Raw genomic sequence first — 14,706 nt, 5'->3', positions numbered from 1 at the left:
AGGTATAGTTCGAGGTGTGATAAGTATACTAACAATTTCCTATTGGTGTTAATTCTTCGCTATTATCCTTACACGCCCAAAACTACCACCTTTAATAGTTTATAGCCTCTGCAAATATATATATATATATATATTTCCCCCCTCTGTTTTCGCATCTTGTAATCTTGAAAGCCGAAGAAGACTAGTCTAAGTGAGAATGTGCACATGAAGCGTCATAAACATCATTAGCATTGAAGCCGGCGGCCATTTGACTCTCTCTCTTAACGTATGAGGTTAGTTTTGCACTGTGCAGTTTAGCAGAAAACCGAAAAAAAGAAAAAGGTGTATCGACTCCTTTCCTCCGGTCATTTTTTTTTTATATCAGGAAATATTACAAAAATAGAATAAACACTACAAAGTATGTATCCCTTCCATTAGTTTCTTTTAACATTTAAGTTTTTTCTGAACCCGATAAAATCTTTAAAGAGAAATTCGAATTGTTACATAGTAAACTAGGAAGTCTTCAAGTGTTGTTACGTTAATAACACGCTAATTATTTTAAGTATAATGATAAAGTTTAACGGCATTGATTTTATGAACGAATGTATTATCAATAACTAGACATTATGAAGGAATTGAAAGTTATTGATGTGGAAAATAGCAATGTGGTATCCCACGAAGTTAGAACAACTATCTTGATTGCGGAACCTCTTCAGCCATGGGCGAATAAGTTGAAGGAATGTTAAAGAGGGTCAATAAACTTTTAAGTGAAAAATAACTGTTTTTTAGTGAAAGATGACGTTTCTGCACGTAACATTTTTACCAATTTATTACTAAAGTTTTCAATATTCTCTAACGAAATTGAAAGCTGTAAAAATCTTATTTTAAAAACATGTTAAGGATGCTGCTGTAAATCAGTTCGAGGATAATCAATCCTGCGGATTTAGAATGGCAAGTTCGCAAGAAAGAGCGTAAAGGGAAGGAAGAAAAAATAAAAATAAAAATAAAAGAGGATGTTTTAAAAGAAACAATGTTAACAAAAGAAAGAAAAGGATCCATTAAACTCGATTCAATTACAGAAAGTATTGAAAGAAATTCATTGAAATTCAAAAAAAAAGAAGTCAAGAAGTCATTAACTCCACTGCAAAACCTTCTTTTTAGAAAACGGTGCAAAATCTGAACAATTCATTAAAGCTTTCTGTTATCTTAAATAATTCAATATCATTACCATTCTCAGCATTCCAAAGTCACTTTATTCGAGTGTTCCATACGACAAAAGAAACGATAAAAGTATTAATAAGACGTTTGAATGCGAGACACAATCGCTCCTCCAACCTTTTTTTTTAAAGCTATAATAAATGAAATATATGAAAATCTACAACATTCGAAAATATGATGGGATTTTCTAATATTAAAAAAGAAAATTACGCAACTAAAAGCTAATTTAAACGTATTAAATCACTGTATATTAGACGTTTCTCATCAGTCAACGTCCACGCTCTTAATCGATTTATCTTCACGAATTGATAGATTTACAGATTAATAAGTTATTAATTCTTCTGATTTAGTTAAATATATTCTAGTAAAATATCGAAGATATTTAAGGAAATTGATACTTGAGTGGCGGTTATACTTAACAGTCGTATGGGTCAAGCGTAAATCGGTATTTTCTGCGGTGTAAGACGACTGTTGACAACACAACAATTGTCCATCCGTCATCATTAATGACACTTAAAACCTTGATTCTATCAAATAGGATAAAAAAGAGGCGTGGAATGAGGCTAATTGATTATAGGGTTTACTATACTCTTTAGTCGAACAAATACGAGAAGATTGGGTTACTTAAGATATTTTATGTCTCATAGACTTAACTGGCTTATAATTGCAGTTAAAACTATTGAAATTTATGGGATATGGAGCTGTAAAAGTTAGTCGTTAACAGTAAAGAATGCCCTTAAAGATGTACCAGGTGGGAGCTACTTTTTTTTTTAAAAAGAAAAACATTTTAGTCATAGGTTGAGTCATGCAGATAATGCATTATCCCAGCAAAAAGTGGCATTACGTAAATTGTTTTGAAATCTTGTAACGTAACAGAAGGGAGGAGATGCAGCAAGTAAGTATGCGTTTAGGACCACCCATTGCGTATTTTAAACGCGTTGTCGCACCCTTGACGTCACGAAGAATACCCCAGACGGAAGATTCATTAGAATTTTAGTCGCGTACTTAAGCATTAATCACTAAACGACTCATAACTGGAGGAATGTTTCTCTCGTCTACGTGAGCACGAACTTTATAAATTGTTATCGTCTATTGTTAGTACGCGAATCCGGGACAAAGTGGAACATTCTATTTTGGAAGATTCGAAACAATTAAGGATGAAAAACGAGGTGATGAAGCTCTTTTGTTTTGTCACCTCTTGTATATTTTCTAATGCCATAAGGAAGATGAATTTCGAGCAATTAAGTCAAACAAACGGGTAATGTATGTGCGAACATTTCATTTTCTCCTTCTAATTTTTCATTTTAATTTCTTCTTCTTCTTTCCTGGCCTGTATCGAGTTTCCCACGTCGTAAAATGCCAAAATTTCCCTCTTTTTTCTACAGAAAGTCGAAGAAAATATTAAGAAAAATCTTTATCACACCATTTGATAATTTTTTTTTTTTTTTTACTCTTTGCAAAACGTTTTCGCCCGCAGGTTGCCTGCAATATTGAAATATTTAGGCTAAAAGAACATGAAAACTAAATCTGGAAAGAATAAATTAAAAAAACGATGCTAAGTAAAAAGCATTATTATCGTCTCTTCCTTCAAGATCTACTAAAATAAAAACACGATCGAATTTAAGATGAGCATAAACAAAGAAGATTCTTGTTAATGTGAATCTTCCTCTTCTTAATGCAGAATAAAAATCAGTCATATTTATATCTCTTGCAGCATAATTCCCACAACATTAATGTAAATAAATTACACGAAACATTGAACTACGATGAGGATATTGCACAAAAAAACAGCAACTCGTAGCCAAAGATTAGAAGCCAGCTTAAATTCGATTCGAATGAAAATGTGTTATAGAAAAGCCACATGTTTTTGCGATAATCGGCGCATATAATGGTGTTAAGCGCATGTTTAACGCTTCGCAATTCCCACGATACCGACCCAACATTATTTATCCAACCTTCACAGCGTAATTACACGAGTACAAACACGGATGGGTGAATAAAGTGATCTGCACAGCCAGAAGAGGGAAGGACAACCAGCAATTAGTCTTGTGTACGACTTTCGGGTCTTACCCCCTTCAGAAGAGCACGTAAAAGACTCGCATTGTTTCGTTATTCACAAGAGACCGAACGTTGCCTTCAGCTTTAACCCTTCCAAAGGGAAAAAACAGCCAAATGAACAAATAAACCCGTTTTGGCTTAGAAATAAGGTCGGAGATACGGTGTACTCTTCGCACACAAGAAGCACGATAATAAGGCTAAGTCTATTAGGAATATGCCAGTCATTAAGTGTTGCAGTACACCTCAATACGGTTCCTTTATTGCTATGTAACCTAATTTGTGGGTGGAAAAGTTTTATTTTTACTTTTCTTCTTTGGTCTTCTATGCCTTTCCTAATGGAATTTTCATTTTCGGATCGCATCCATTGTTCGTCGCCTACTTAAACTCTTACTAAATCGCGTAAAATCATTATTATACGCTTTTCATTCAAAGCTACGACGAATATATTACAAATTGATTAAGAGATGCTTAAATAATTTTTATTATCTCAAAGAATTAGGCACAAATAAACTCCATAAATTGCATTTCCTGGATTATAACTGGTAAAAGCGTGTAGAAAATTTTATATGAAATTACTCTTCAGAAAGTAAACTTCTCTCTGATGATAAGAGCATCCGGTAATACGAAAATAATCCATATAAAGTAGCTATTTTATTATAAAAAAAAAGCTTAAAATTAAAGCAGATTTGCCTTAAGATAAGCGGATTTAAACATCGAATGCTGTAGGAAGTACACAGTAGTATTATCTATTGTTCTTAATTTCAGCATAAAATTAACACTAAAACTAATTTTACTTTATAGAAAACTTATTCTTTAATTAGAAACTTTTATTTTCATTACTTTCTAGGAAATTTATCTAATCAACAGCACAATCGTGCCGACGTATTAATAATAGAATTGGAAGTGATAACAATGAGCTTAAAATAAGATAAAACAGTAATTCTGCAAATGTATTAATTAACTTAATGCACACACAAAAGCGAAAAAATCGTGAGAATTTTGTGGTGTTTTTTTTTTTTTAATCGAATTACGTGACGAATTTCATAGAAATTATTTCTTTTTTTATATATATTAGATTTGATGTTTAAAAATGTCAGCCTCATTCTGTCAACCGAATAACACTCAAAAAAATCTGATTAATTGTTAAATTAATTGCTTATTGTTTGATTAAAGCAGCTAACTTCACTTCAACACCACAAAGGAATGTATCTTTTAAGCATAACCTCCTTTAGTAACGATAATCGAATGAAGCGTAAGCTGTCATCGAGTTGTATTTGCAATGATAATTGGATGGCAAAATATATAATCAAAATTTTAATTCTATAAAAAGTTAATTCAATATGGAGCGTGCGAAACTGTCAAAATATTAAATTAAAATAATTATATATCAGAATTTTTTAACAATATCTAATTTGTTATTTAAAAAATAAGCATAGAATATCATTTCATTAAAGAAAGACAACAAAAGCAGCGAGGACATTGACCACGTTTTAAACTAAATTACACAATATTTTATTCGATTTTTATCGGAATTTATATTAAAAATTTATAATTATAATCATTATTCGTTGTTATATAAAACTATGAAGAACTGTATTAGAATCATGGTCGAAGAATCAATAATCATGAAGAAGGAGTGCTTCAGCTAGGAAGATCACAGGTTGTGGTATATTATTACTAGACAACTGTCAATTTATTTAAAGAATATTCTCTCTTACAATATAAAAGATATTTTGTATGGCGTTTTTATTTAACAAACACACTACTAATCCTTGTTGTAAGTCGTGAGAGTACTCGATTTGAAATCTCCTCCTGTGATACGTGTCTTCAACATACATCGAGTTTTCTACACACGTACTAAACTAAGATCTTACAGAAAGGTGTTGAATGTGTGACTTCTTTTGTTCCTCCTCGTTAGAATCCATCATCTGTCTTTTTTTCAACTCTGAACGGGCGTCGCCTCTTCCACGATCTACTTCAGGTACTTTGATCCTCGCAGAAGATTCTACTGTAACTTATGGATGCGATATAATTGAATTCGGTTTCATTATTTTTATCTTCTTGGATCCATTTGTCTTGCACTTTTATATATATATATATATTGTAGCTCGAAAGACAGTAGTAGTCCTAGTTAACCCGCTATAATTGCAAGTTGAACTTGCATAAATCATTGGGTATTCATAGATTTTATTTTATTTTTATCTTGTAAGAAACAATTGCCAAGTTCTTTTAGGATATGTCACCTACAAATTGACAGCTTCAACATTGTCTTTTGTCTAGTATTTTCTTTTAAAATCTTGTTCCTTGTCTTTTATTGTACTTCACCTAATCTGCTTCACCTAAAACTCTTACTATATAATGGAAAACATGGCTTGTATAGTAGAACGTTAAGCTTGGTCTTCATAAATTAGTCACATCTCAGGCAGTTCACAATCATTTATCTAGGATTAACATGTCTTCCTTGTCTTAAGTGCTTAAACAAACTTTGACTCCAGCTGTGTAGTAGAGTCATCATCACCACCTTCGGTCACACGGTGAAAATTCTAATGCATAATCCTCGAGTTTATGGAAGAAAATTAACATTTATATGAGCTTGATCTCTACAGTTTTAAATATAATTTAAGGATAACGCGTAAATTATGAAACGTTATCGCTACTTAATTACACCATTGATTTGCATAGATCGTAATTGAGATGATCGTCGTAACTAATATGCATACAATAACGTTAATAATGTCGTTCACACTTAACAAAAAGCTAATTATATATAATGAACAGTCAATATATCAAACGAGACGGGTATCTAAAGATAGATATAACGTTTCTTTTCTGTATAATAAGACATTGTATACGGATAACGAATTTCGTAGTTTACGTTAACATATTTACAATATACTGTATACATGTATATATATAAACTATAAAGATTACATTATAAAACACATAAAAGGAAGGTTGTAAAATAGACAATGAAACAAATGTTTTTTAATGTCTGACTGGTTTTACAGCAAAATAAACGTGGACCACCCACAATCCTTTACGTTTATCTTTCCTGGATTCAAAATGTATTTTAAAAAAAGGTCCTCGAATATTCCCAAATTTGAATTTTTCTAATTTTCAAAAGAAAACAACCATTAAACTAATAGAAATTTAAGATGAATTCATCATTAGTGAAGCTAAATTAATAGTCGATTAATTAAGTTTATCTTATATTTTTAAGGTTAACGATTCGTAATATTTAAATTATACCCGAAAATAGAAAAATATATTTAGTTTACATAAGCATAAACAGGATATAAAGCTTTGTTTCTTTCTATTGATTCAGTGTTGACGTCCATAAAGGAAGTATGCTATTGATATTATCTCAGCCTTACTTAAATTGTCAATTATTTTATTAAAATAATTTAATTTAATAATTGGAATTCGGAAGATGTATTTTATCTCTCCTTTTTATCAGATTTTAGTTATTTCAATGGAAAGAAGCAGGAAAAATCCTTTAAGACAATCCAGTTGCACTTCAATAGACTAATTGATTGTTTAAAAAAAATACACTCGTGATAATAAAATGCTAAAAAATGACACAAGTGTTGACTATGCAGCTGTGATCCAAATATCGATTATTCTCCCGCGTGTGGTCCTAAATCGAAAATAGGACCACACACGATAATAAAATCAATATTCATGAAGCACCCCTTCATTGCAATAAGCAATGCTTCCACAATTTTCACGAATTTCGGATTATAAATTGGGCTTGTAATTAATTATTAATTACCATTAAACCTTAAAATATAAAGGGGAAAATTGGGCTAAAAGTCACGTTTTTTTAATAATTAATAACGCATTTTTTTTTTAGTGGTTAAAGGTAAGAAGAATGGCTCAATGTTAAGGAGTTTGGTATCTTTCTTGAAGGAAAATCAACAGAACATGCGACACAATGATAGGAATGTTCATCGGTGGCTGACCCGTAACTGTTTATGCAACTTTCAAGGCCAAATTTATTCAAAACTGGACAGATGAAACGGGCACAGGTGCTCAGCTTCAACTGATTAATAGAAGATAATCACACATTTACCGTGTTTAAAATCAATCTTACTTACACTGCCGTCTTCTAATGTTAATTAACTGTTATTAATTCGGATTGGGTTTAATTTTAATTAAGTTTTAATTGTATTTAAGCGGCGCCATCTCTCGTTTCTTTAAGCCCACGTTCAAATTATAATAAAGTTCCATCCAGTGGCGAATTTCGTCCGCCCTTCTTGCATACGTTTATCACTTTTAGAAAAGGTGAAACGGGAAAGATTTTTTTTTTATTTATTTTGAATAGAGGAAATTTATTACATTATAAATTCACTCGTGGCAACGACAAAACTCATCAGAATTCTAAAGATAAATACGTAGAGAAGCGTAGAAATTTAGTACACGTTACGAACTGCACCCAAGTTGTTGGAAGAAGAAGAAGAAAAAAACTAATAAATTAAATTATATCGGAGTTAAATTACAGATCACGTATTTATCTAACGAAGTCGACAACTTACAGGAATTTCAAACCGAAAGTTGGATTTTGACAGAATTCCATACAAGTTCCAGCATCTGTTCCTATGGTGTAATGTTAAAAAAGACCTTACGATACGAGGGGGGATAAATAGACACTCGTCAGATTTAAATCAAAGATGCTATCTTTGCTGATAGATATCACAATTTAAGACGTGGAAGAGAAAAAAAAGAAGAAGAAGAAGAAGCCAATCACGTCATCATCATCCATCATGGCAGATCACCATGTCTAAAATATAGAATCACGAATTGACTGAATCCTGATCTTAATCGGGAATTCTAACTTTAGTTAAAGAATTGTATCTTACTCTATGATTTAAAGTCAATTTTTTCTCAAATGATTGCTATCTGGATCGTTTCCAAAAGCCAATTTACCGTTAGAAGATGTATATATATATATATGTGTGTATTATTATTATTTTTTTCCATAGATTTCTACGTCTATCCTTTAGACTTTCCTCCTTGTTATTAATTTACAGATGAACTATAGATCGTTAATAACCTTGAAATGTAAAACTATAGGTAACGTGAGAAGAATTAGGAAATTTTCTAGACAAATTCGGAGATTAACTTTCCTCTAAACTTTTAATAAATCTTATACTCGTAATCGATGAAGACATCTTATTCTTCATTTGTATGCAGATGAAGGAAGGAGATAAAAATGGCGAAAAATAAATGTTCCACCTAAAAATTTTCTTTAATATTTTTTAAAAGAGATTTCTAAATAATTTTTATCTATAATAAAATTATTATTTTTTTTAAAAAAGAAAAAGAAAAATTTAACCCCATAATTAAGACGATAAGAAAAATACAATCAAATATTTAACTATAGGATAAAATTGGAAATTTTTCCTCAAAAAATTATATTAAATATTTCCTCAAAATTAGACATTTACGTCAACAAAATCAATGAGGAAAATGATTGCTAAATAATTCCGTTTTGTGGGAAAAAAGGGTATATATATTTTTACATTAAATTAAATTTAAAATCTTAGTAATTAAATATTCCTTAGTTACAATAGGTTAATTTAAATATTTAAAGAGATGGTTACGAATATTAATCGCGAAAAAATACAAGATATCAAGAACAAGTCAGACAGCTGCCTACACAATTTAAGTTACACGACACCCAGACATTATTTTTTTCGTCCAGAAAGTGCAGGAACTAAATATCAGATGAATAAATATAAATATTTATAATTTTTTACCTAAATATAACATCATTATTTTGACCCGACTACTTGTCAAATTGTAGTAAAAGACCTACTTAAAACGATGCTATGTTTGTAAATTATAGAGTTAATCTACTTCCTTCATCGGTTTAAAATGTATATATATATATTTTATAAGGATTTTTAAAAGAAAATCAGGTACACGAAGAGATTCTAAGAGAACAGTGACCCTGACAACGAAGAAAATCAATCATTCGTAAAATATCTTACTGACAAATAATAGTAAAGAGTAGATATATGTAAAAATACACCCCTTTGCTGCCTTTTTTTTAAAAAAAAAAAAAGAAAAGAGGAGATTTTAAGGAGATAACATCAGTCGTGACAATGGAAACTGGAGCAGAAAATATATCTGAATAATATTGAAGTTATTTTTGAGGAAAAATATGATTATAAACTAAATTAAATTTTCCAATTTTTCGTGTTTTAGATCGCTTTTAGATGGGGAATTTTGCGGTGTTACGAAAGGGAATTTTTTCCCCTTTTACGAGATGGTTTATATATATAAAAAAAAGGGGGGCGATTTCTGTATCTTTCCGTCCAATCTAAACTCGTCTAAGACATTAACAGTACTTGTACTATCCAGTATCTGATTTAGTGAATTTAATAAAGGAGAATTATGGTCTACACAAAGACTTGATTATTTTTTTTCCTCTCTTCAACAACGTAGAGAATTAAAACCGAGATGGAAGATTTTTCCATCATTCCAGACGTCGTAGCATTCAACCCTATTGAATTTCATAATAAAGAATTATAACTCATTGAAAGATAGAAGATCCGGTTTTCTCCTATCTTCATTTACAGCGCACAGTTGTATAATGGTTCGGTAAGTTTAACACCTGTAGTCACACAATCTTGAATCTTATTGCTGCGGTAGCACTGCCCAACCTGAAGCATTACCTAGACTTAATTGAATTTAATAGCATAAGTGAACTGTAACTTAATAAGAACAGATTCTACCAATCCTTCGTACACGTTATTAAGAATAATTATTCAGTTTTATGTATTAAATCAGCGTGTATAAAAAAAAATAAACGAGTAGCATCGTGTCAATTAATAAATACATCTCATAAATATATGATTATTATAAGAATTGTATAATTATTTATTTATTAATTGTCATACCTCTAGTAACATTCCATTCACGCCCTCAAGAAACTGGTTACTTTTATCGTCCTATTTTTATTCTTATTTTCTTGAATTAATAAACACTTTCCAGTAGTCCCGACCATTCGAACGTTAAAAAATCATTGAAATGATATACATCAGTCGACTTAAATGTCCCATTTTAAGGGTGACATAATGTGTTAAAGGATAAAAATTCATAAACACGAGGTAACTCGCAACCTCTACTTTAATGCTAAACAACTCAATTAAAGGATATTTAATACAGAAAATAAGTTTTAAACTAGATTTCTCCAGTAAATTTTCGTATATGGGATCCCACTGAGAAGTATAAAAACGAGTCTTTTAAGGGTGCTGAACCGAAGTTTGTGTGTGGGACTGTATCCCAATATATTAATATAACCTATTTAAACTAATGTTATACGTCTGTGCAATACTTTTTATTATAATTATAAAAGTAACCCACTTATTGCACATGTATCTATTTCGTTCGATACATTTTAACAGACGTATTTTACGTGTTTTATCGCCTTATTTTACTTTTAATTCCATTAATTTTACGTAATTCTACGTTATCTTAGCATCTTTCATCGATAATAATTTATATAATAAAAAGCAACCGTACTTCAAAAGATAGTGATTGATTATCGTTTTAGGAAGCAGAAAATTATCGATATATCAAATGTATTCAGGACAATATATTTAATAAAATCAGCCGTGAGGAATATAAATATTCTAATTATTATCTTACGCTACTATATGAATAAAATTATAATAAAAAATTAACTTTTCGTCTTATAATTATTGCAGTAGCAGCAGCAGCAGAGATTAGAATGAAGAAATTGCTACTTCAATTTAATTTTTAATTAAATATTAATGAAGAATCTTCTCTTTATATATTATATAGGCTATATATATATGTGTGTGTGTGTGTTTATCTATAAATCAGTTATTTTTTCTTCAGATAAATCTTTATTTTTCACGTGAATTGTGTGTTTTTATCTGAAGTAAACAGATAAAATTCCTAGAAAAATTGAAATTTTTAAAGTTTACAAGCTTATATTTTCAATATAAAAACTATTAAATATGGAAAAGTATACGTAGAAACGGGATAATTTTCGAAAATATAAAAGTTTTAAGGCGAAAAATTCATATTGAAATTAAGAAATTTAGTTTAAAAATAGAATATTTTTCTTGAATCGAATGAATGCTTTGGCAAATGTAAACAAAAAGATAAATCAGGATATTTTAAGAAACGAAATATATATATTATATATATTTTTTAAACTGTAAAATAGTTTCTAATAGATAAAAATTGAAGATTTTTCTACTAAAATATAAAAGGAACTTTGTCACAGATTTAAAAAAAAATAATAATAATAATTTTCCTTTTATATATCCTTATATATTTTCGAGCTTAATATTATAATTTTTAAGTGTAGAATAATGATAAAATGTTCTTAAAATTCGTTTTTAAAAAGTAATCTATGATGTACGAAAGAAAGCCGGTTGAGCATTTTTGAGCAACGATTAACCCAAAGATCGGCAGGAAACACAATAGGAGGATTAGTCTATTGTAAAGATTCTTTCTTTGTGGCCATCACTAACAGGATTCATTATACTTCTGAATGAATCTATAATACTAGTCTAACCCACTTGTTATTTTAGTCGTATACGTGTGTGACTCGTATACAAAATATACTACATGTTAATGTAATAATTTGGGAGGTATTTCAATAGTAAAAGAGTAGAAAAAATATATACAATTAAGTATGTATGCGTACTCCTTAGAGTACCAAAGAAGGATGGGCAAGTGTCACGAGTCTATACACAGAAGGCTCAAAGGGGTAGTGTTAGATCGATAGTTTTCTTATATGGGCACTTATAAACAGTGGAAATGACAGCTCTTATGGCTGATAAAATACATTAAAAATGGACAGTGGGCCTAGTTTTGTTTCCTTTATCGTAAAGGATGTAGAAAGTTTAACCTTTAATCGTCTCTTACTGATAAAACTTGAACAGGTCATAAACCATTGAATTGGATTAGACAAAATAGTGGTCCTATAACATCGATATAAAGGTGTAATTTTTAGTTTAAACATGGTTCCTTTGATGTTTACGATGTAGCCGTAATTTTAACGAGGATAAACGTTTTAGTTACAGAAAAAAAAAGAAGAAAACTGCAGATTAACATGCATAAGGTGTACTACTTCCTTCTGATATTAATCAAAGAAAGATCATTAAATAACCTCAAAAAATATCTTAATGCATTATTCGGAAAATAGCCTACTTTTATAACATTAAAAAACCACATCAGTGCATGTAATTCAGTAATGAAAGTTAAAGGAAAGAAGTCACACAATACACGGTTAAAGGACCTAAATTTAATAAAGAGCCTCCTTTTTTAAGTTAAGAAGCAAAAATCTTATCGTTTTTTTCTTACCTTCGTAACACTTCCCTGCTATTATATATATATATATACAAATTATACTCTTGAAAGTGGAAGATGAAACCGGACATTATTATAATACATAAAAATTGAAGCCGAAGAGAGGGGACGAATTTCGTCGACTCTGCTAACGACGACCACATGAGATCCACGTGATAGCCAGAAGGTAAGGACCTTTTACGACCTTTCAACCAGTACATTTTTACACTGGCCTCTTTTTTTTAAAAAAATAAAAATAAAAATAAGTAAAACGTGCAAATGTTAATAAAACGTCATTGTTTAAACGTAGCTTAACTATTAAGCGGTGGGCAGTGTGTCTGTTCTAAGCAAACGGCGCGAAATTTCGCGTGACAAACCTGCATAAAATTTTTTTTTTCGGGAGTTGCAAATTCTGATTACCGGAGTACCAGCATGCACGAGGAAATGCAAATTTATCGAGTAAAAAAAAACACGGGAATAAATGGAAAACCGTTCGGTTAAAGCCGTTGATAAAGAGAGAACCCAGCGAGAAGCGTGACAGCAATGCATTTTATAGAAAACACAATGAACCAATGGTACAATGGACCAGCAAGGATGGAGAAAAAGAGGCAGATGTAGGCCAACTTATCGCGTAATTCGCTGGTGGATGAAAAGTATGGAGAAAGCCCCCTTATGGTTAGTGTAACAGATGTGTGACGTAGGAGTAACTATTATAAAGCTTATCCTGAGTGTATGCTAAATCTCGCGGAGAGAAAGGATTCTTTTTTTCCCCCTCCCCTCCTCCTTTTGAACTCGGAACAGATACAACTCACCCGTAACGGCGCCTATTCCACTTGCATTTATCCGTTTATCGTGGCAACTGCCAAACAACTGCGAAACCTGACATGCAGACTAGCTGGGTGGCTTTACTTTAGTTGGACATCAGATGGTGCTGCCCCCTGTTTTTACACCACAACAGTTGGCCTCGGGTTATAATGGTGTTGTTTTAGACCCCGTTCTTCGGTTTTCTATCCGTGCAGGTGCACTAATTGCTAAAATCTAAAAATCTCTCGAGAGCATCGCTCAGGGGAAAAAAATAGAGCAAGATTTATATCGATTCTCTCGTATAAAATCCGACTTATTTACATATAAATAAATTGACGTGTAATTGTTTTATTTAATGTTTATTTTTCCGCCCCTCCTCCTTCCATTATCTCGGTTTTTTTATGAATTTAGAGCTCCCTATCTGCTGTTTTTCCAGTTTTGCAGAATGGCAAATAAGATTATTTACTTTATCACAAAGAACATATTAAATTTAGCACATTTTTGTCATCTCTAGTTAAGCTCTATTATAAAATACACAAGTCCTGTATATATATATATATGTGTGTGTGTGCGAACGGTACACGATATAAGTTAAAGTTAACCACCTTTTATAGGAAAATTTTGTCTGGTTTATTATCTAGACCTTTTATAGACCTACTAAACCCACTCAAGAGCTTATAGAAGATGAAAATTGCTAAGATTTTCAGGGAACACACCTACATTCGACCTTGCCTGACTCTAGATTTACGTGTTCGTCCTGAATCAGGTTCTTTACCCCTATAGGGTATAGGCCTACGGATGGAAAGGACAGATTTCGAAATACCCATCTTTGATAAATTAAAGAATTAAATATTTTTACATTACGCTATTTAATTTGTAATTTTAAACGAGAGAAAAAAAGAAAAAAAAGCTTTAAAAAAATGTCTAGTAAGGTGGCTTCTATCAGACCATAGTGAAGGACGTTTAACGCTATTAATAAACTGTCAAGTGGGCATAATAGGAAGACCATTGTTTCTTTCATTAAAAATACATCCTTTTCGAGGCCATTGTTTCGGAAATATTCACTTACTACCCCGCATTCATTTATTGTCACTTGTTTAAGGAATTTGTCAAGTCGAAAACGATTAAGTAGCATCTCGAGCGTATCCATACAAGAAAAAAAAAATCGATTTAAAATTCTAGATTAATGATTTCTCTACCAGAATATTATAGAAATTTAAAAGAAATGCTTACAAGTAATAAATATTGAGAAATATATGTATATATATTAAGCAACTTCATCCTTAAACTCCCCCAATTGTTATATAAGTTTCC

The 14,706-nt window shown here is 31.0% G+C and overlaps 1 protein-coding gene across 3 annotated transcripts in view; it reads right to left on the bottom strand.

Annotated features, from left to right (window-relative positions):
• LOC136988621 (uncharacterized) overlaps positions 1-14,706 on the bottom strand; it is a 136,112-nt gene that overhangs the window by 39,853 nt on the left and 81,553 nt on the right. The gene's annotated exons all lie outside the window — the stretch shown is intronic.

The sequence above is a fragment of the Centruroides vittatus genome, unplaced genomic scaffold, assembly GCF_030686945.1.
Source record: "Centruroides vittatus isolate TY-2023 unplaced genomic scaffold, ASM3068694v2 scaffold_373, whole genome shotgun sequence".
Lineage (NCBI taxonomy): Eukaryota > Metazoa > Arthropoda > Arachnida > Scorpiones > Buthidae > Centruroides > Centruroides vittatus.
This window is presented reverse-complemented; position numbering and strand designations above follow the sequence as displayed.